This window comes from Myodes glareolus, chromosome 8 (genome assembly GCF_982192425.1).
Source record: "Myodes glareolus chromosome 8, mMyoGla1.1, whole genome shotgun sequence".
In the NCBI taxonomy this organism is placed as follows: domain Eukaryota; kingdom Metazoa; phylum Chordata; class Mammalia; order Rodentia; family Cricetidae; genus Myodes; species Myodes glareolus.
This window is the reverse complement of record NC_142033.1, coordinates 32,735,762-32,758,009: the sequence shown is the minus strand read 5'-3', so window position 1 is coordinate 32,758,009 and position 22,248 is coordinate 32,735,762. Positions and strand designations below refer to the sequence as shown.

Below are 22,248 nucleotides of genomic sequence, written 5' to 3'. Positions count from 1 at the left end.
AGGTCCTAGAGACTTGAAAATTTGCCTTCAAATATGAGGAAATGATTAAAGTTGCTCCTAATGAGGAACTATTGGCAGATTCTTCATTCATATCCTACTCGAGGGAAAGTTCAGATGAGTATAGGTACAGATGTGGGCATGGGTACAGATGTGGACATGGGTACAGATGTGGGCATGGGTACAGATGTGGGCATCTGTACAGTTGTGGGCATGGATACAGATATGAACATGGGAACAGATGTGGAGACAGTACAGATACGGGCATGTGTACAGTTGTGGACATGGGTACAGATGTGGGCATCTGTCCAGTTGTGGGCATGGATACAGATGTGGACATGGGAACAGATGTGGAGACAGCACAGATGCAGGTATGGGTACAGATGTGGACATGGGAACGGATGTGGAGACAGCACAGATGCAGGTATGGGTACAGATGTGGACATGGGAACAGATGTGGAGACAGTACAGATGCAGGTATGGGTACAGATGTGGGCACAGGCACAGATAGCTCATGGCTAACCCTTTCTTTTCTGCTGAGACAGAGGACCCTATTGTTGGAGTGTACCTATGCTTGCTTATCCATTTCCCTTTGGTGGACCTTTGGGTTGCTTCCAGTTTTGAGACATTGGAAGTGAGGCAGTAGCTGCAGCCATAGGCTGCACAGTGGGGGTTCTAACAGTGCTGTGCTCTGCATGTCCGCAGATGTTGGGGTCCTAAACACTGATAGTCCAGGGCCGTGATGGGAAGAATCAAGGTGAAATGAGGCCATCACACTAGATCCTGGCTTAACAGGACTATGCTTTTAATAATTGATCTGAGAGCTCGCCTTTTTCTCCCCCTTGTGCCCATTTGCATTCTCAAGAGACAGCCATCCGTGAGCCTCCATGGAGTCAGTGGATCGCAGACAAAACTCTTTATGAAAAACAACTGCATCTGATCTACACACGGACAGCAATATAACAACTACTGGCAGCGCTTACATTGTGTTATGGGCTACAAGTCATCTAGAGATTGTGGGCTTTGTGCAAGCACCGTCCATTTCACGGGAGGCATCTGAGCATCCTTCCCTTTGGGTATCCACTGGGTACTGGGACACCAAGGAATGACTGTTTCTATGTTTTTGCCAGTAAATAACTAACTTATGAATTACACAATTCAAGGCAACAAGGGTCGGGGGTGGATCTGGATTCAGATCTGTGCTTGCAGAATGCAGAACAACATCCCAGACCTGTCTGTCATACAAGCTTCTCAGCTAAGGGAATGTGTAGGGAGGACACGGTGGAGTAGTAGGAGGAGGCTGAACAGTGACCATCCGGAAGCCACTCTCTGGAGCACAGTGTCAGAGGTGCCATCTCTTCTAGCTTTATGGCTATTTGCAGCTTGACTCTAGAAAGGCAGCTAAAGAGAGGGACACTGAACTGAGCCTACGAGGCAGCAAACAGCTCCAGGAGAGGAGCCACAACAGCAGGGAAACTGTGCCAAGAGCAACAGGAAACTCAAAGCCACGCCCCTGCTCGATGAGCGAGCGCAGGCCTGGAGGCCCGGGTTATTTGCTCCAAAGGACCTTGTGTAGATGTTACATAAACAAAACCTCCATTGACTCCAGTTCTGTGTCTGGCCTAAAATAGCCCCGGGGCTAGACTCAACCTCTGTCATCCCTCGCGGTCCCCCATGTGTGCGAGCTACTGCCCTCATTGAACCATGTGTGTGGACACGCTGCAGCCTCCTCAAGGGACAACTTCCCCTAGGACCAAAGGCGAGGCTCCTTGGCTGCCCATGGCAGCTCAGACACAAGGTACCGCTCTAAGACCTCGGATGGCTGTTGGCCAAGGGACACGTCTCCTTTCTCCAGGGAGGTAGGAAGTTGGGGGAGGAGTGGTTAAAACGTCCCCACCCACTGCTTCCCTCCCGTCTTCCCCTTACTGCCTCTCTCCACTTCCAACCTTGCTCTTCCTCCTCTGCTTCCTTCTCTTCACGTGTTCTCCTTTACCCCCTCTTTTGAGTAAGGTAGAGAGACCCACAAATCAAGCTTTCCAGGTTACAGTAGGAGATTTCCTTCTTGGGGTTTTTATTTGCATCTGATTTAAGACTGCGCTTGACTGACTTGGTGCTTGTACAAGTTTCCCAGGCCTTGCTTGGGTTTCAGCTCCTTCATTCTGCAGAAAGCCAGTCCTGTGTGAACATCTGGAGACTTAAACATCTGTGCCCCAGCAAGGGGTCACTAGCTTTGCCACTTCAGCGTGGGCCCCTGGAAACTGTTGATCGTCTTTCCTCCTTGGCCACATGCCTTTCTCTAGACTCTTAACTGATAAAAACAATAAAGCCATACCTATGCGTCAATACTAATGCCGGATACGTACTATACACTTGGTATTACAGAAAGTATTTGATGTGTCTTGTTTTACTTAATTGTCACTGAACAGTCCAATATTTGATGTGTCTTGTTTTACTTAATTGTCACTGAACAGTCCAATGACATTTGCGTTATTGTCTCCAGGCAACGCAAAACAGCAGGTTAGAAGAATAAGAGGACTTGTCGGAGATGCTACAGGGCTGGGTCGCAGGCATGAGTTGACAGGACTATTGTCATGCCCTATCGGCTGCATCTCGTGCATCTGAGAGCATCTGCCAGGGCTCACAGTCCCTCTTCTTCTTGCTCTTCTTTCTCCTCAAAGAGTAGTCCAAGCTACTCTTTCATTTGTCCTCCTAATTAAACACAGAAACCAATGTTTATCTAACATGATCTCTGAGACCTGGATGAGCAATATGCTCTTGAAGCCAGGTATAGCAATAATAATAATAATATTGTATACTTGTTTCTATTATATTTTACCCATGCTTGTACTTGGAAAGAGGTCTTTGTGTTTCCCTGGGTTAGACTCCCAGATGCAGTATAAGCTAAAGTTCTAGCCCATGTAGACGAGGGAAGAAACAATGTGGAACTGAAGCGGAGGCCCGTGAGAAGCCAACACTCAAACCAGGGCAAGTGCCAGGCTGCAGCAAGCCAGTAAAGGATCTTGTCACTTGGGAGCCCTTGGTTCTCTGAAGATTGTAGTTCAAATCTCAATGGGATATTCCGTCCAGGACCCTCAGGGATATTGGCCCTAGGATGACATGTCTCTTCCCCTGGACCTGAGGAAATTTTGTCTTTATCTGAATCAAATGATGTAAAAGGGGAGGGGTACCTGTGTGTTAGAACTTTTGGTACTGGTACCAGAGTACCTAAGGGAAACATTTAAATGGGAGAATCCTTAAGGCTCACGGTTTCAGAGGGTTCAGTCCATGGTTACTTGGTTCCGTGTTTCCGGGCCTGGAGTGAAGCAGTATGTCAGGGGGGTAGAAAGGTGGGACCAGAAAGCAGAAATGAGGTGGGGGTTTGGGACAAGTTACGGCCCCAAAGAGCATGCCTATTTGACCTACTTCTTCCAGCTAGGGCCTAAGGCTTCTAGAACCCACCTGGATAGCACTACCAGCTGCGGTCTAAGCTTCAGTGCGGTCTAAGCTTTGGGAGCTCCTTCCCATTCACATCATAGCGTCCTACTTCTGGGTCACCCTGTGCTTTTAATTTACTCATTCCATCCATCGACCTGTCTATTCATCCATTCATCCTGAACAGTCCTGAAATATCCACTGTGTGTTAACACAGGACTCTGGGAAGGCATAAAGAATGCAGATATGGTCCTTGACTTCCAGGAGTTCACATTCTAGAGCAGGAGACAAAACTAAAACAGCCGTGGGAAAGGCCGTGGAAGATGCATCTAGGAGCTCGGACAGCCCAAGTGAGGCCCTGCTTTGGTCTCTGTGCTAAGCCCGGGGGTTATCTGTGTGCGCACCCGTGCTTGTGGCAGAGGGACGGAACATGAGTGTATGTGGTGGCTTCCCTGGAGAGATTGTTGGGCGCTCGAACTTCTCTGGAAACTCCATGTGCCCGGGACTTGTGCTCCAGTGCCGAATACCACGCCTGGCCTCTCCTCGTGCCCTTTGCTCATGTCTCCCCAAGAAAGCAGGCATGATTTATCTGATTGGAGAGTCAGGAGTTCAGAAGAGGAAACCGGGACAGGGTGACTCAGCAGCTCTGGGCTGGGTCACTGCCTTCTGCCCTTCCCGAGTGTAGTTTCCAGAAGATGGCTGTTGCCAAGGTGCTGACGGTAGTGCTCAGGAGGGGAAGGGGGAGACAGTGCGAAGCCCATTTGGCTAATATAGTTAAGGCCGCTTTCAACAGCCTAACTTTCATTAGTGTTTCCTGTTTTGATCTCCTTTTGCCTGACGCCCGTGGCAAGGAAGAATGTAATTGGACTCATGTGAACCGCAGCACAGATGATACTTAAGTGTGGTCCGTAAGTGGATGACGGGCCCCGTACTCATCTCTCTGGCCTGACAGACAGGAATGTACATCCCACGTGCTAAGCCCTGAATGGTAGACCTTGAGCTCTGTAGGAAGGGTTTCTTTGACCCCCGCCCCCATCTTTGCAGCTCCTTCCGACCAGCTCCGAAGTGAGACGAAGGGAGAAAGAAGAATGAAAACGGCTGAATGGTTCTGTTCAAGCTGGGCCGGTGCCACATGGTACTGAACTTCCTCTGGGTCATCCTGGAGCTTACCTCGTCTCTAGAGAAGACTCTCGGGTCCTCTCATGGCACCTTTGGTTTCTAAGGCCCCTTTAGGAAATGTCCTCTGGCTTGCTTTTCCGGAACACCGCGGGCCTCTTCTCAGGCACGTCAGTTTCCTGTGGCGCTGAACTTCGGGTTGTACTTGTTCCTAGACGTTGTAATTATTGTCCTGTACCTCCTAGGTCAGGATTGCTGCCTCTTTTTCTTCGGTGATAGATGGCCGAGAAGCAGAGAGGCAAGGGACCACCCAGAAAGGATTAGCGAATCAGAGAGCCCCCACGGAAACATTCCGAGTAGTCTCGTTTCAGACATCGGACTTGGCTCCTTCGTTCATCAGCCAGTTCCTTAGTTGGCAACTAGCTGATTTCTTTAAAAACGTATTTTAACATTCAACTAGCATACACAAAGCTAGGTTTCATCATAACTTTTTTAAAAGTAGGTTTACATTATGAAGCCAGGGTTGAACTAACAGACATTGGCCTGCCTCTGCCTCCTGAGTGCTGGGGTCAAGGGCCTGTACCACCACGCCCAACACCATGATGGCATTTTCAAACCATGTTTGTGGGCTTTGCTACCCCCTTCTCACCCATCAGAACCCTGGTTCTCCCTGTACCCCCCCCCATAGCCTCCTTCTGCTTTCACGTCTCATGTGCTTTCTCAGCCCCCCCCCCCCCCAGCCTGTGGCCTCCTTTCTGGTTCCATCACCTCTATCCACACTCAGCCACACTTACACACATACGCATTGACATTATAAGCTAGGATCTGTGTGAGAGGGAAAACATTGAATTTTTGTCTTTCTGCCTCTTTTTTTTTAAATACTTTCTGCCTTTTAATGTAATACTCTCCAAATCATTTTTCTTTTTTCCCTAAGTGTTGGCACAGAAAGCGGCAGAGTCAGTGGTAGCCCAGTAGAGGGCGCCGTTTCAAACAAATCCCACAGTCAGCCAAACAGGTGGTCCTATGTATGCTTTGGAAACGCCATCTGTTCAAAAGCTCTGAGCCAGACCAAAATTTGTGGGCTCCCCAGAATTTTACATCCTGCTCCCATCGGCAGAGCTTAGTTTGGGTCCAGTGTGACAGTTTCCACAGTTCAAGCCGTTCGGATTCCTTAGCCAGGTCCTGGCCCCAGCATGGTGCAGGAGCTGGGCTGATCCACCGACCTCGTACTCACACACACCAACTAGTGTGCTATTGAGTGCAGTCTCCGGAGAGAGATCCTGGGTCAAAGAATCCTGTGCCTCAGGTCTGGGGGACATTAGCAGTGGCAGGCTCTGGCGACAGTGGCCAGGGAGGTGGTACATTCAAAAAGAAACGTGGTGGTGCTAGAAGGGCTGGAGAAACGCCTGTGTGAGCATGAGAGCCTGGGCCCACAGCGCCCAATCAAAAGGCCTAGTCCAGCCAAGCACGTCTGTAGTTCTAGCTCTGGGGAGGGTGGAGCCAGAAGGACCCCTGGGGACTTTGGGTCAGCCAGCCTCGTTGAACTCCAGGTTCAGTGAGAGACCTGTCTTGAAAAATAAGATGGAAAATGGTTGAGAAAGACGCTTGACATTGACCTCTGGTCCCCCATTTGCAAGAACACACGTACATGCACACACAACCCCATGTACACATACACAGATAACGGAGCCTGCACTTGCTGAATGCAGCCAGCTCCCTGTGGGCCCTTGTGCTGGACTAAGGTCAAATTCTGAAGAGCCATGGGTGTGATGAAGACTGGCTGGCTAGACCCTCCTGAGCAAGACAGCTGTTGGGATGGGGGTGCCCCAAGCTAGAGCACTCAAAGTCTGTGTGTGTGAGTGGGCACGGGGTTCGCTGTGTGAATTTGTCTGAGAAAGCTTGTTTTCAAAGTTGATGGCAGGTCATGGAAGATACCCGAAAGAGACAAAAGATGCGGGAAACGTCAGCATCTTTAAGGACTTACTGCTGGCTCCAGGTTAAGATGCAAGCAAACCTATGGTGACGTAAGAGGGGCCCGAGACGGTCTGGAAGAGGACATCAGCAGGCGCTAGTTTTCCAGAGCTGTTTTTACCAAGGACCACAGACTGTGTAGCTTCCATAGCAGGCCTTGATTTTCTCGCAGTGCGGGAGTCTGGGTGCTAAGACCACCTCATTGGCCGTTCTCTTCTTTGGATGTCCGCCCTTCCCCTGCCTCTTTATGGCTATCCCTCTGTGCCTGCATACACCCTGGGATCTCTCTTTTCAAAAGGGAACCAGTATCATTTGATACCCCCAATTGAACACACACACACATGCACACACACGTGCACGGCTTCTTTTCAACTTACCTTCTTTATCTACAATACAGTTACATTCTGAGATACTAGGAGATGGGACTTTCAGTGCATAAATCCAAAGAGAGATGACATTACTCAATACATAACATTGTGTGGGTCTGGGAGGCTGAAGCAATTGTGCGACTACCCTGAGTGATACCAGTTGTTACAACTGATAAAAGTTTTGAAATCTTGGGGTAGTTTCTGTTGACAGTGAAATCCATTTCCAGGAGCTGGAGGTTGAGAGATGGCTCTTTGGGATGCAGCAATACAGGTACCTCGCTGCTATCTTTAGAAAAAAGATTTTATTTTATTTTAATTGTGTGCACTCATGCACATGCACTTACACATGCCAACACACACACACACACACACACACACACACACACACACACACACATGCACACATGCACATGCAGGTGCCACAGAGGTCAGAGTCACTATATCCCTGAACCGGAGTCGGGAACTGCCTGACATGGGTACTAGGGCCAGAACTAAGGTCCTCTGGAAGAAAAAAAAAACAAAAACAGTATGCCCTTTTAATTGATAGATCATCTCTCCAGCCCCAGCTGCCATCTTCAGCATGTGTTAAGTCCAAGGACACTGTGGATTGAGAACCAGGGAAAATATAAAAGGCATGCAACTATTTCTTACCCAATTGCATTGCAATTGAAAAAGCTAGTTTTCTGGGCTCTGTTGCATGAACAGAACTTATGTACAAACTTGTGGTTTGCACATAGACTGGGAAAGGAATAAAGGACTTGGTAAACAGTCAGTTTTTGTAAGTCAGTCTCAGTTCAAAATATGATCCAGTTATTCGGAGGAAGTACTAACTATACCAGTGTTTCTCAGCCTTCCTGATGCTGTGACCCTTTAATATAGTTCCTCACGTTGTGGTGAATCCCAACCATAAAATTATTTCATTGCTATGTCATAACTGTAATCTTTGCTACTGTAATGAATTATAATACAAATGTCTGATTTGTAGGATCTCTGATATGCAACCCCCAAAGGGGATCACGATCCACAGGTTGAGAACCACTGCACTAGACAGTCAAGAAAATAAAGATAAAAGCATCATGAATCTCCCAAATACCCCAATGTCATAATGAACCTTGATCTTGAGTCATACTCTCCTACAGTCTTCAGGTCACGGGATACATAGGAAAAGACAATTCTTGCGCTGTACACCAGACTCCACAGACAATGCTATCTGAGGTCACTGTGGAGATGGAGACTGTTAGTCACACCCGTGTGCTGCAGCTTTACAGGTAGCGAAGCCATCAAGAAAACATAGAGGATGACAGATGTGTAAGATGTGGATTCCAGGAAAACTACACCCGTGGCTACCAACATGTAACAAATCGGAACAGAAAATGAAGCACTTTAAAAGCCTGACCAAGCCAGAGGGCCCCGGGGATTGAAAGATGACAAAGCATTGAGGCCATTGACTCTCCATTCATCTGGAAGTCACACTCAGCGTGCGAAGGCCCCTCTAGCAGGAGGGTCTAGAGACTCCAGTTATCGATTGTGTCCTATTTGGAGCACGTCCTCCTTTTTTCTCCTGCACAATCAACTGGAAGAGAACTAGAATGAGACCCTGACATGAGCATTAGTAACCAGCAGAAAATTCAGTGAATAAGGAAACAGGATGCTGGGTTTGGAAGGTTTTCCGTAGGTTCAAGGTTTCTATAAAGGACGCATGCGTCTTTGCTTTGGTTTATCTCCTCTACTTTGAACTCACAAATATTTGGCTCCATCTCTAAATAACTTGTCTAACACTTAGCAACCACAGGAAAGAAGTCATACGACAGCACAGCAGGGAGGAGGCAGAAAGACAATTTTATAAACTAGCTTTTTATGATATGCTTTTTTTAAACAATCACTTTACTACAAGAAGACAGTTTGTAGCCCTGTGGTTATTGTCCCATCAGAAAACCTGTGTTGTGTTAACCTTGAACATTTTAAATTACAAATGCCTTATAGCACTCAAAGTTGGGTTTATGGTGCATTTTCAAATTAAACAACATTTTTGCCTAAAACCAACTCTTTCACAGAAATTAGTCTTGATTTCCACAAAGTTATGAAAAATAAACAGAAGGAATCTTCTATTAAGGTTTTAAAAGCAAGCAAATAACTTTAAGGATGCTATCCAAATCCTTCGTCGTTTCCCTTCTCCGTTTTCATCAAATATGGGAACATTTAACCTCACAGGAAGAAGTGGGTGGATTTGGAAAGTGGCTGAGTTCTCTAATTTGAATCAATCCACATTAAATACAAGCTGCTGTTGTATTAACAAGTGAAGGATAGACACAACTTATGCTGAGTGGATATGGATGAAAAGTTGGTTCTCCATTGCTCAAAAACAGAAGGAGAGAAGGATTTTCTGAGATTGGGAAGAACCAAACCAGTCGTATTTCACATCCTTGCTACTCCCAGCATCCAGCCTCAGAGGGGTCATCGGTTCTTCAGACCTCTGTACCAGTAGGTCCAACAGACAATGCTCTAACTGCCTTTCCCAGCTCTCAGACTGTAAATAAAGGTCTGTACAAATGAGGTTTATTGAGTGGCATTACCTCTTTATACCTTTGTGCTGTTGACTCAACCCAATATAGTTCTTAAAAGTTGGCTATTGTTCCTAATTACAAAGAAGTGTATAAGTTTCGTTAAGACGTGAATTAAGGTATAGTTGGCCATGAGTTCAACACTAATTAACCAACTAAGTAGGGTTAGGATACAAGGTTAAGCATTGACTATTGAAGATGTGACCAGAGGCTCAAAGGAACCTTGCCTTAAATTATCCTAGGAGTAATGGTTCAGTATTACTGAGTCAGTGTTTGCAGAGAAACTACAGAACACAAATAAAGTCAAACCTGTAGTGGTAGAGGTCACTGTGGTAGACATAGCACCCAGATCTTCCAAGGGATGCCTGACTACACAGCCATGGGGAATGGAGTTGATGGGTAAGCTCAAACTAAAAAGGTCCCCCTCAGCCAAAAAGCCAGCCTGCCCAAGGCCATGCCCTCCTCTGATTTTGGACGCTCTCATGATGTCTAGCCTTCTTCCCTGCCTCGCATCATTGGGAGAAACTTTGTCAGACCTTCCTGGCAATTTGACGTAGCGATTCTGCACCCTCTCCATTCTGGGGTGCTAGGTGGTGGTGAGCACCTATACCCCAGCTGTTGTTCAGCTCCAGTGTCTGAAAAAGTCGCTTATTATGATAGCTCCTGCATGTGGCTAAATGGGGAGGAAGTCTTTGAGGTCTTCCTTCTCCATCTCCCACTCTCCACAGGCAGTCTGTTTCCCTTCCCTCGCCCTCACTCTCCTACTTCCAGGGCTGGTCATGGTCTGACCTGGTCATGCACATGCTGGCATGTTGACAACCCGCCCCAAGCCCAGAGTCACTGTGAAGTCCCACTCAGGGAACCCTAGAGATATACCCAAGCCAGCCTCACACCAATAATTATAGGTCACGAGGAGGGAGTATGCTGCTTGGTGGCACTTTCTCCTCACCAGCTCCCAGCAGGTGATTGTTTAGGTATGGAGGTGGCTGTCTCTTCTTCTTCCCGATATGCCATCCACAGCATTCTCCCACCTTTCTCATTCCTGCTCTCTGGACCTCAGCTCTCCTGAGGAATGGATGCTGGCCCTTGTTCTCACTTCCTGCCCTAGCATCTTCCACTGAATGGGACCTTTCCTTGGGTTCTCTCACCCCCACCTCCTCCAAAGAGGGTTCGTGAGGAAAGTGCAAAATCACTTCCATCTTGAAGCCTTCTGCAAGGGTTTCCCCTGGAGATGTGCAATGCGTTCACCAGAAAGCCCCTACTAGGGACAGCTCATGTAGCTACTCGTTCCTAGTCTTTCTACATTAGATGCAGATTTTGTACACTGTAAGAAAGACCGCAGGATGTCTCACTGCATGTCCTTCCAAGGAACCGAGAGAAATTTATGGAGAAAAAAAAAGCTAGTATTTACTGGGACTTACTCTATGTCAAACATCCTGCTGAGTGCTTTACATATTTATTTCATTTAATCCTCATAACACCCTTAAGAGGCTGGTATGAATGACTGTATTCAGCAAGTGAGGAAACGCAGGCCTAGGGAGGTAAGTGATTTGGCTTGTACCTATAAGTCAGCAGAGGCGAGTTCAGATGCACTTTTTGCTGTCTCCCTCCAGAGCTAGGTGGAGCGTCTAATACCACATACAGAGACAGACTCAACCCACAGAACAGGCTCGTGTTGGCAGAGACAGCAGAACAGGCTGCAAGAGTGGGCAGATGGATGGGCTTCTCCTTGGAGTCAGGGGAGAATGATGCTCTCTTTTCTCTCTTTAAAGGATTCAGCTAGAGCTCCAAATGGAACTGGGAAGGAGATCTGAACAGTCGAGGCTGCTTGGCCTCATTTTGATCGTGTGCCTAATAATCTGTCATCATTTAAAGGCCATTTCCTCCGCACCTGCATCCAGAGTGCATCCAGAGGCTGAGGCCTTGAGGAGAAATCAGAGCCCCTGTTCTGTTCCTTCTCAGCTACGTGTCCCACTTCCAACCATGCACAGCATGTAGGTACCATGGCTCCACAGCCTGGGAGATGAAAGCGGGGGGGAAGGGAGGCAACAACGCCCTGCCTGTCAGCCTTCCTGATGTGTCAGCATTGGGGGCAACAAAGACAGAAATAATAAAAAGACAAAACTATGAATTCAGGGGTAATTCATGCCATTTAATCTGGAGACCTGAGGATGATCAGGTTTCCATGGCTTTCTGCATGGATGCTTTCCTACACCGTGGAAGAAGTTCACAGGCATCAAATCTCATGCCTGGATGTTTAAAGCTGGATCTTGCTATGACCGTTTGGTGACAGGCAGGAATTTTCTTCTTTCCTATTGTTCCAGGGTTTGTCAGGGAAAGCATTTTATATGGGGAGACTGATTTATTTTAATAATTTAATATATGCATATATTTGGCTCTCTATTGGGTCATAAATCAAAGAGCCAAACAAAGGGGCAGTGGCATTTCGATTCCCTTTGCCTATCTGGCATGCTGGGCACCAGAACTTCGGCTTTATTCTCCTCCTTATTCTCCCCAGAACCTGGGGTTTCTGGAGTCCCACTTATAACGCTGGCTTCTGCATTTCAATAACCCACCTCTGGGAACCTGGGGACCTACCTTTGAGCTCAAGCATCTTTACAGTACCCATTTTCTTGTTGAATACAGGACCTGGAAAGAAAGCGAAGTTCAAATTGGTCCTTTAAGAATTCTGGCGATGGGGTCTGGAATCCAGCAGACCTGGATGAAATCCTGACTCCCCTGCTTGTTAACTGTTTTATCCTGGACAAATTAGTTCACTTTCCTCTGAGCCTCAGTCTGTAAGTGGATACGTGGATATTGTCATGTACGGGTCAGGCTACTGTTGGGCCGAAATGAGCCCTTCAGCACGGGGAGATGTCCTTTATAGGATCAGTTGGTGCTATTAGGAGAAAGGTCAATATGCCACACCAAGCTCCCATCTAGCATCCTAGAAACACTATTAAGTGAAAGGAAGCCATAGGCAAAGTCCACATGTTATCTAATCCCTTATATAAAATGCCGAGAACAGTCATTTCTATAGAGATGTATTATAGACTAGCAACTGCCTAGGGTTGGAAGTTGAAGGGCTGGGGTTGACTACTAGTAAGCATGGCATTTATTTGGGAGCAATAAAAGCATTCTGGAAATAAGTAGTCATAAGTGTTGAAGAGATGTATGGATATACTAAAACTCCACAGAGCTGTATGCTTTAGAGGGTTGAATTTTATGTATGTGAATTTACGTGTTTAAGATTTTTTTTAATAGAAAATGTGTTATGTAGCTAAAAGCTTGAACTCTGAAGCCAATTCATCATGTGGAATCTCTTCCCCGACTCCAGCCCTGCAAGAAGAATGAAATGTCATCTCGCTGGAAGCCTGCGCTGCTTTCTAGGCAAATCGTTTGTTCTGTGAAGACTGCACAATAAATGTCAACCCCGGGCAGTTTTGGCATTTGTGGGAGTGTAACACGCAGCTCTCATCTGCCTGCATGAGGCTGCCGAGCAGCGTGGATTTATGGACAGAAAGAACCAATCATCGAGCCTCTCCAAGTCCAGAGTTTCTCTGTATCTTGTCTCATCTGGGAGACGGTCCAGGTGGGAAGTGAGATGTCTTCCTCCATCTGGGATGAAACAGCAGGAGCTGGGAATGGAAAAGTTGATCAGATTAGCTGTGAAGTTTTTGATGTAGCATTGTCATTAGTTCAAAGTGAAAATGAGGACCCGGGTGTGCCCATGCTTCCGTGGCATGTGCCCGCCCCTCATATCGTGGAAAGATGAAGAAGGGACTTTGTTAAAGGGAAAATAGGGCACTTTAGGATGAGTCAGTGAGCATCCCAAGATGGACTGTATTGATTATGGGATTTCATTGAGTCCACCCAATGCTTCCAAAGTATGATTGAGAAAACTACACAGTTCTCAGACTCAGCCTCGGGCAAGGCTGTCAGCACCACTTAGGGACAGTTTCAACATGAGCAGGGCTACAAGATTTTCATGAAAAATTATTTCTTCACTGTTTTCGATGTCCATGTAGATTTGTGGCCTTTTGTTTTATTTTTTAAAATGGTTAAATATGCGTTTTTGAAAATCAAAGGCTTTTGTCTTGTTTTGGAATTTCTTCCAGATTTATGACTGGCCGGTGTTCTGTATGTCACACTGAGTTCTTTGGAGAATCTGGAGCTGGAAAAATGTCAAGTGAGGTGGGAGGATTATAAAGAGGCAAGCCTTATTCCCACCACATTAAAACATCAAGAAATTTATCAAATTCTTTACTGGAAAACTGTGAGGTGTGTGTGTGTGTGTGTGTGTGTGTGTGTGTGTGCGTGCTCATGCTAGTGAAAGGTGCACACACATGTGCCTATGTGAGTCTATACTGAGTCCAGCTTCATGTTTCAGTCACCACCCACCAGGCTTTGTTCCTTTTTATTGGAGACAGTTCCTTCTGGCCTGGAACTCACAAAATAGGCTAGACTGGTTCGCCAACAAGCCCCAGAATCCACTGTCTCCCCGCCCCAAGCGGAGATTCTCAGGCTCAGCTTCTTACACATGTTCTGGGGCTCAAAACCCGGGTCTTTATGCTTCCATGGCAAACACTTTACGGACTGAGCCATCTCCCCAGCCCTGAAGCACTGTTTTTAAAGCCCTCCTGGTAGCTAGGTGGATTATAGAGACTGAAAAAGCTTGGATACAGAAAGAAAAATCAAAGTGAGGCAACATAAGAAGCTCTGCCCAGATACACTGGGCTCCCCTCTGAGCTTGCTCTCATGGAGAATGTTCAGCAAGACTCAGTTAAGACCAAAGCACTGTGCTGTGTGCCATGACAAAGAGACCAAACAGGGCACAGAAAATACTCATGCAGGTGACCTGAACAGTTATCCAAGAAGCAAGTAGCTTCTACCCTGTATCAACCATCTCCCGGGCCAAGTCAAAAGCTAGGGATTTTGTCATCAAAGAGGCCTTTCTGACTGAGTCAATTTTGCTGACGAAAGAAATGGGAAGTCTGTGAAGTAGAAATCACTGAGTCCAGAATCAAGCAAGGGTCTGTGTGAAATTTCAACCAATTCAGTTTGATTTATGTTTTTGGTCAAAACAAACGAACAAACAAATAAACACCCTGGCTGTTGTACTTGTAGTTTGTTTTGATACCATGTTTCTAGAACCTTCCGTCGTGTGCTTTCTCTGTGTTTAGAGGTGCTGTCCCATCCGTGGCAGGGTAGGTCACTCTTCCTAATGCCTTCCTCTTGGTTGGTGGGCAAGTGAGAATAGCGAGGTATCCAGGCTCACCCTTTCCAGAAGCCAGAGCCTTAGTGAATCAAGGCCTAAATCACTGGTTCTCAATCTTCCTAATACTGCGACCCTTAATACAGTTCCTCAGGTTACGGTGACTCCAGACATAATTATTCTATTGCTACTTCATAACTATAACTTTGCTGCTGCTATGAATTATAATGTAAGCATCTGATATACCTAAAGGCGTTACGACCCCCAGGTTGAGAACCAAGGTTTTAGACTCTGTTCCTTCAGTTGCCCAGCAACCAGCTTCCCTGCAGCAAGTTTCCATGCTTGCTGCCATAGCTCAGAAGCTCAACCATTTCACTACAGTCTCTCTAATGGCTGCCAAACTGGCCACCTTTGCAGTCTTGCCCCTCCCAACCCACTCTTCCCTAGTGTAGAACCATTTCTTCTCCAAACAATGCTTGTTTTTTTTTTTTTTGTGAAACTTCTCCTACTGAGAAAGTTTTCGTCCTTGTTCCATTGCTCCAAGACTAGGTTTGATCTTCTGAAGATTTGTTAAGGTGAGTTTACGGTTTAGGGCTCATCTCTAAAAACAGATTTACTGTAGAAAACTCCTGACCTAGATCAGGACTGGATTTGGTTGTGAGTGAAAGAAAGCTAAAAATAGCAATGGTTTAGGTTTCACCATGGAAAAGCTGATTTTTTTTCTCTCTTTCATAGAAGGCAAATGACTTCCAGCCTTTTAGAATCCAAGTTCTTCTGTGTCTTCCACAAACTCTCTCCCCATAGCTTGCCCATCCCTGGCCAAGGGATGCTTGAGATCCAGCTCTTGAATCCACATTTTCACACATAGGAAAGAAGAAAATCCAAAGATCTTGCCCTTCCCCGCTGTGATCCCTTCCAAGACGTTCCACTTAGGAGTTCCTGTGTAGTTCACGTGTGACACGGCACATAGACACATCTGCAGCTAACCAGAGTGGGAAATGTGGTCATGGGCTTTGGCAACATTTGTCCTGTAAAAACAAAACAGAGCAAACAAACAGAAAACAGAGATCCTGTTACCAAGGTGATAAAAGAGACTAGGGACATCTGATATTGTACTCTGGCAGTGGAACCTCCAGAAACGATTCTTTCTGCTCTGGGGACCAACCTCCTCCCTCAACCTATGCTTCTCTAGCAGTATTGACAAAGCTTGTGTTCCTGCTATTCGGGAAATCTCATGGGTGTAGGTGACTATCAGGTACTGAAGCCCCAGGGTTTTCTTTTTTTTCTTTAAGTAAATCATTCTACTTAACGCTAGTGTGAAAAGCCAGTCATAGACATCTGAGACTATGACCTGGCTTATAACTCCATCTGAGAAACCTGTGCTGCAAGCATTTCCCAATGGCTGACACAGGGAGGCCCGCTGGACGGGAAATTGGACTCTGTCCTTAGATGGACTCAGGAGAGAGAATAAGTCATTCAGGGGTCTGAAGGAAGAGCCTCCTGACCAGAGTTCAGTTAGGGCCTCGAGGGAGAAGAGGCCTAGCATTTTCCATCACAGAAGAAACCAGCATGACTAGGGAGTTCTAAGGGAGGGAGGGCAAGGAGCATGGTAGGCACATGGGAACAGAACAGTCATGAAGGCAGCGCTGTGGGGAGGTCACAGTAAGAACCCAGCATAGAGCCCTTGAGTATCTTTGGTTCCAGCATTTCCTACTGGAAGACTTGAATAAGTTGGTCTAGGCATGGAGATACAGCTCATCACCGGAACACTTGCCCAGTGTGTTTGAGGTCCTAAACTTGATCTCCAGATGGAGTTGGAGAAGAGGATTAAGTTACTACATCTCCTTGTGTCTGTGTCTCAATTTTTCCATCTCCAAATGGTTTTAGAACAGTATCTTTACAGCATGGTTGTCTGATTCCATGAGTTAACATGTATAAAACACTTCAAATAGTGCCTAAAACATGATAAGCCCTCATACCTGTCATTAAATGATGTGTCCAGCATTTTGCTATGCTCATCTTTCCTCTTCAGAACCCTGTCTCCTTCACTCCCTCTCTCAATACATCCCAGGGCTTTTCACAAGCTGTATGGCTGATTTTCTAATATCTTCTATTCAAACCTCCACTCCTGTCATACCCTACTCTATACATTGAGTGAGTTGGATTAGATATGAATCTGTGTATCAGAAAACTCTAAATGTAGCAAATTATAAATACAAATCTTATTTTTTTAAGTCTAAACAGAAATGCTGACTCCATGGCTATCTATCTATCTCATGTCCCCTATCCATCTATCTCATGTCACAAGATTGTTACCCTAACTACTGAACCCTGCCACTATCCAACAAAAGAAGTCAATATATAAGTGAATAAAACAGGAAGGATTTGGGAAGTGACATTTACTCACGGGCCAGTGTACCCATGAGCATCATTTGATTCACCAATGGTAGTCGCTGGTGGCTGATCTAGAGAATGAACACTCCACTCCTTAAGGCACTGGAAATAGAGCATGAGAAATATGGAAAGATTATTAATACTTTAATAGATAATTAGTAAGTTCCAGATAAGTGTTTCAGATCACCCATGTTGACATTCTAATCAAGCCCTCCTTCTTCCTCTGCCTTCTGCAAAAGCAGGTCTTCTCATGTTGTCCTTGAACACCCTTTCCCTGCCTCTCCTAGTTCTGGATAAGGGTGAACCACCATGATGGCTAAACATCTCCAAGTTCAATAATAATACTTTGGGGTGGTATTTGGAGATCTCTTCGGCTGGTTAATCTCATTTTTAGTACAGATTTAAGTCAAGAAGATGATCGAGATTGGCAGCAACCTACAGCGTCAGGCCAAATCTTCTCCACCACTTGTTTTGTTTAGTGTGTGTGTGTGTGTGTGTGTGTGTGTGTGTGTGTGTGTGTGTACAGAAGCCAGAGGAAGACATCAAGTGTCCTCCTTTACCACCCTTGTCCCCTTGAGACAGGGTCTCTCATTGAACCTGGAACTCACCATTTAAGCTAGACTAACTGGTAAGAGAGCTCCTAGAATCTGCCCGTCTCTGGCACCAGTGCTGGGGTTACAGGCACATTCAGCCCTGTCCAGCTTTTATGTGGACTTTCGGGATTCAAACTCAAGACCTTAGGATTATCCAGAAGGTTCTTTTACCCACCAAGCCATTTCTGGAGGCACCTGCATTTGTTTTCGTAAGTAAAGCTTCATTGGAAGAGAACCCCAGCTGCTGATTTCCACATTGCCAGTCCATTTGGCATAGGCAGGTTCTTTCAGCAGAGTCGATGTGTAGCCAACAGAACCAAAAATATTTACTATCTGACCCTTTGCGGAAAAGCTTACTGATTCCTGAGCTAGGGCATTTGCAATGTGGAGTTTACATAAGCACAGACTGCAGTGACAAACCCATGACCAGCCTGTCACTTTTCACAAGTGGTGTTGGGCTATGACATCACCTCTCACAAGCAGGTTTTCTCACTTCTAAAATAAGGTGAAGGCTGATATCACAAAGCTATTGTGACTCATTTTTAAGACAGAGTTTTGCTGTGTAGCTCAAGTTGGCATCTACTTCACAACCCTCCTGCCAAGTGCTGGGATTACAGGGTATGAGCCGCCACATCTAGTTCCCATTATGATCATTCAATGAGACTATATAAAATTCTCAACACAGTGCTTGGCACACTAAGTTATTATTTTCTCTCTCCTATTGTTCTCTCTGCTTAGTAACTGATTGGAAAATAATACCGCATCTATTTGGATTTATCTACTGAGTAATTCCTGAGCAATAATAATAGCCTTTGCAGTTTAGATATTATCTAGGCAGGAAGAGTATCACACATGAAAGAGTTCGAGATTCTTCCAAAGTGAGCTTCAAGCACTGTTGCCAATTTTGCATGCTGTTCAAGTTATTTACAAGGGACATAAAACCAAAGCAAACCGACTTTTGGAGAAAGAACAGCATCCATTGGTTCCCGTTAACCAAAAGTCACTGGGTTAAATCTTTGGTACATGGTGAGCCCAGACACGCAAACCACATCAGGAAGAGTTTGTTCTCCTTCTGGCAGAGTCTTCTGTAGGGGGTTTCAAGTTCAGGGTTTTCCCCTTATGTGGCTGCACACTCTTGGCTTTACAAAGAATCTCCACAATGTAGCCCTCCAGGCAAATCCTAGCTGTGAATTGGTTAAAGTCTATGGGTTAAAGAAAATGTCTACATTTTTAGTGGATAGTAAAAAAAAAATATGGAGAACACTATCCAACAAAAGGAGTGGTGAATGACAAATTCAGTGATGGTGTTTATCTGTCCTTAAAGAAGAAGAAGTAGTAGTAACAACAGTAGTAGTAGAAAAAAAGAAGAGGAAAAGGAAGAGGAAGAAGAGAGGAGAAGGAGGAGGAGAAAGAGGAGGAGGAAGAGGAGAAAGCTGTTGAAGTTGTTTGTCTACATAGTAGCTCAGGTACAAACGGAGTAACCTGAAAGTTGCTTTGTTGGGACCGCGCTATTTCCTGTGCTGCCTTCTGAAATTTTGCTCATCTGTCTGCCTCAGACATCTGAGAGTGACCAAGGTCAATGGCCTCCCCAAGTCTTTTTTTGGCTGCTCTGGAGTTTTTAACCTTAATGGGTGCATTGCTCATCTCTCCAAGTTCTATTTACTACTAACTGTGGGTCTTTTTGATGGTTCTTTTTGCCTAAATGCTTCCTTTTTTCCCCTTTGGTCACTTTGAAGATTCTTGTAGTTTCTATCTCTTATCTGAGTTTGGGGATAGTTAGATATGTTGATAAATTGTCTTCTGTGATGTTTGATCTATGGGAATCCTGGATCTCCCAGATTGAAGGCATCTCTCCAGTGTTTTCTCTGTTCAGAACTTTGGGGACATCTGGGAATTGTTTGCATGCTAATTCGATGCCTGAAGATTTCACCACGTAGGAAGTGTAGCTGTAGGGACCCGTGGGAACAATTTCCATGTTCATACCTGAGGACTTCATATAGGAAATGCATTTGGGGAAGCCTGGGAACTGTGTTTCCATGCTAACTTAATACCTGAGGATTTCACCATATAGGAAGTGCAGCTTTGAGCCTCCATGTTAGTGAGTGAGGTCCTAAGGGTCCACCCCCTTCCCCCAGTACACTTCAAGGATGTAAGTTTCCTTATCACTTCCTTGAGTTTTTGTTGTTTTACGGAGAGTAGACCCATTTCCCTTCCCACTTTCACAGAGTAGCAGCTTACATGGGGGATCAGCTTTTCCTTCTATCCCGGACTCATCCGTTACATCACAGAGAGTTTGGTTTCTGGGATCATCTAATAGCCCCAGGCAGCCCTAAACTTGAGTCTGTGGGTTATACTCCGGTCTTTAGTTTCATTTCATTTCAGCACCTGGGATTTCCTCTTCATTCTTTTGAGCTCAGCTGGACATCTAGAGGGACGGTAGTTATATTTTTATCCTGTTTTTACGGGTGTCTCCTAGCAGGAGGGTCTGGGTCATGCAATCCACTGTATTGCTCCAAATGGAAATCCCATTAGACGAGCAATCCCACAAGAAATCATTTAAGCATCCCGGACATGCAGTCTAGCAAACACTGAATGAGGTGCTCGCAAGATGTGGATAGAGCCAGATCCTGGGTGAGTGCCCGGGAGAACACAGGCAAGCCTGTTCCTAACAGGTTTTAAGCATAAGGAGTCATATAATGTGTGGTGTAAAGACAATGGGGGCAGCAACTTTAATTACAAACGTATTTTGACTCATAGGCACTAACATCGAATTTGAATTCTTTTGTCTCCAAAACTAGCAACTCTGGGTTTATCATTTAACCCAGTCTTTCCCCATATGCAAACACAGGAGACAGGCAATGTATACAAATGACTGGCCATTGATAGTGTGCTCTGTGCCAGTCAGCCTTGGAGTAGAGTGGATTAGAGAAAGGACTAGGGATTGTGCCCTGTGTTCTGCACATGTCAGTCAAGGTGGAGTCAGAGAAAAGACCAGGCCAGGTCTGTGTCTCCAGGCCTTACACAAGATTAGGGTTAGGAGCACATCTGCCCATGGGGATAAACTTACCCCTTCTCATAACGAGAAAAGGGAAGATTGACCTGAAGGAAAAACGAGAAGCCTAAGGTTTCCACCTTCTCAACTGAGGAGAATTTTGTCCCAGACTTCACAGAGAGGAAACTGCTGAGGTAGTACCTTCCGCTCCTTCAGCCAATAGTCGCTAAAGCAGGAGCCCCCGGTGCTGCAGGATCGCCTTCCGCTCCGTCAGCCAATAGCCGCTGAAATACCAGCCCACTGGGGCGTGGTATATTTCTCTTTTAAAAAGAGCCACAAGTCTCGGCTCGGGCCTCTTGGTTCCGGCTCCTGCTCCTGGCTCCGGCTCCAGCGACTAGGCTCCCTTCCTGACGGTTTATGGTGTATATAAGTTTTACCCCCCAAAATAAATAACCCCTTAAAACATAACTGGTGTGGGATTGATTCGCCATTAGGAAACATGTAAAATCTAAAAGATGCTCTCTGAACTGAGGAATGGAATGGGGGTGAATTTAAGTGTATGTATGTTGGTCTATAAATGGGACCCCTCAGGTGGTCTTCAGGGTGGTGCCAGGGCCAGTGGAGTCCTGGTTGGGAGGGTCTTGGAAAAATAAGCAAAGTCCCTTGGCCTTCACTATGGTAGAGATGGCAACGGGAGGGAGACTGAGGTCTCTAACCGTGGCCAACTGAGAGCTACACACCACCGTGAGTCCTCCCTTCCGGAGAGGACAGGTTCAGAGTGCCAGGCACTTCCTCAGTAGCTTCTCATGCCAGAATTTCGTCTCTCAAAAGGAGAACAAACAAACAAAACAACAACAATCGAGCTGATATAAATGCAAAAAATACAGATAGGCTTCTCTTACAGGCTGGAATAAGATTGTAAAATCTTGAACACATTTTCCCAAATACTATAAGTTTTATAAAAAACGTGCCGACAAGAACGTTGCAAACAGTATTCCTGAACAGGTTGTTTGCCGCCAAGAAGCAGGGCACGCTGATCCGACAAAGTGCGCTGGGGCCTGCTTTCTCCTGGGAAGTGGTCTGGGCCCTGCGAAGTATGTTTCTCACTCAACAAGTGCTTGCTCAGCGGCCTGAGAGGCAGGGAGGTGATAACGGCCAGCTCTCAGCAACCCTCCATTTAATTTTTTGAAAGATTGCCAGCATCAGTAGGGCCAATTATCTCTGAGCTTCGACGAAGATTGCGTAAGGTCCCACTGCCTTCGAGTTGAAAACTCGCTACAGAATTAAGCTGGGATTTCCATAGCTCAGTTTTACTTTTCTCGCTGTATTCGGGCACAATGGGAAGTGACTCATGTACATTGTTATGATCTGTGCTTCCGCCTAAAAACATGGACTCTTCTAGTTTAATTGGTTTTTCTTTGCAGGATACTAGTGTCCCCGTGCTGTGGCATTTTCGAAGGCTGCCCATTATGACATCCGCTAAGCTCAGCAGGCTGAAAGTGAAACCGGTACGTTTTGCCTAAATACAGGCAGATAAACTCTGAGACCTTCGCCCAAGAGTGAGTTTCCCCATCATGGAAGGTGCAAAAGCCATCTCATGAGACTAAAA

The 22,248-nt window shown here is 45.9% G+C and overlaps 1 long non-coding RNA gene across 1 annotated transcript; it reads left to right on the top strand.

The window, feature by feature from the left end:
- Positions 1 to 1,558: 1,558 nt before the first annotated feature.
- On the top strand, positions 1,559 to 14,565 carry LOC125387479 (uncharacterized). Its single transcript, XR_007227862.3, has 4 exons — positions 1,559 to 1,795; positions 11,218 to 11,439; positions 12,092 to 12,243; positions 12,783 to 14,565. It is a non-coding gene; the product is annotated as an uncharacterized LOC125387479 (long non-coding RNA).
- Positions 14,566 to 22,248: the final 7,683 nt, after the last annotated feature.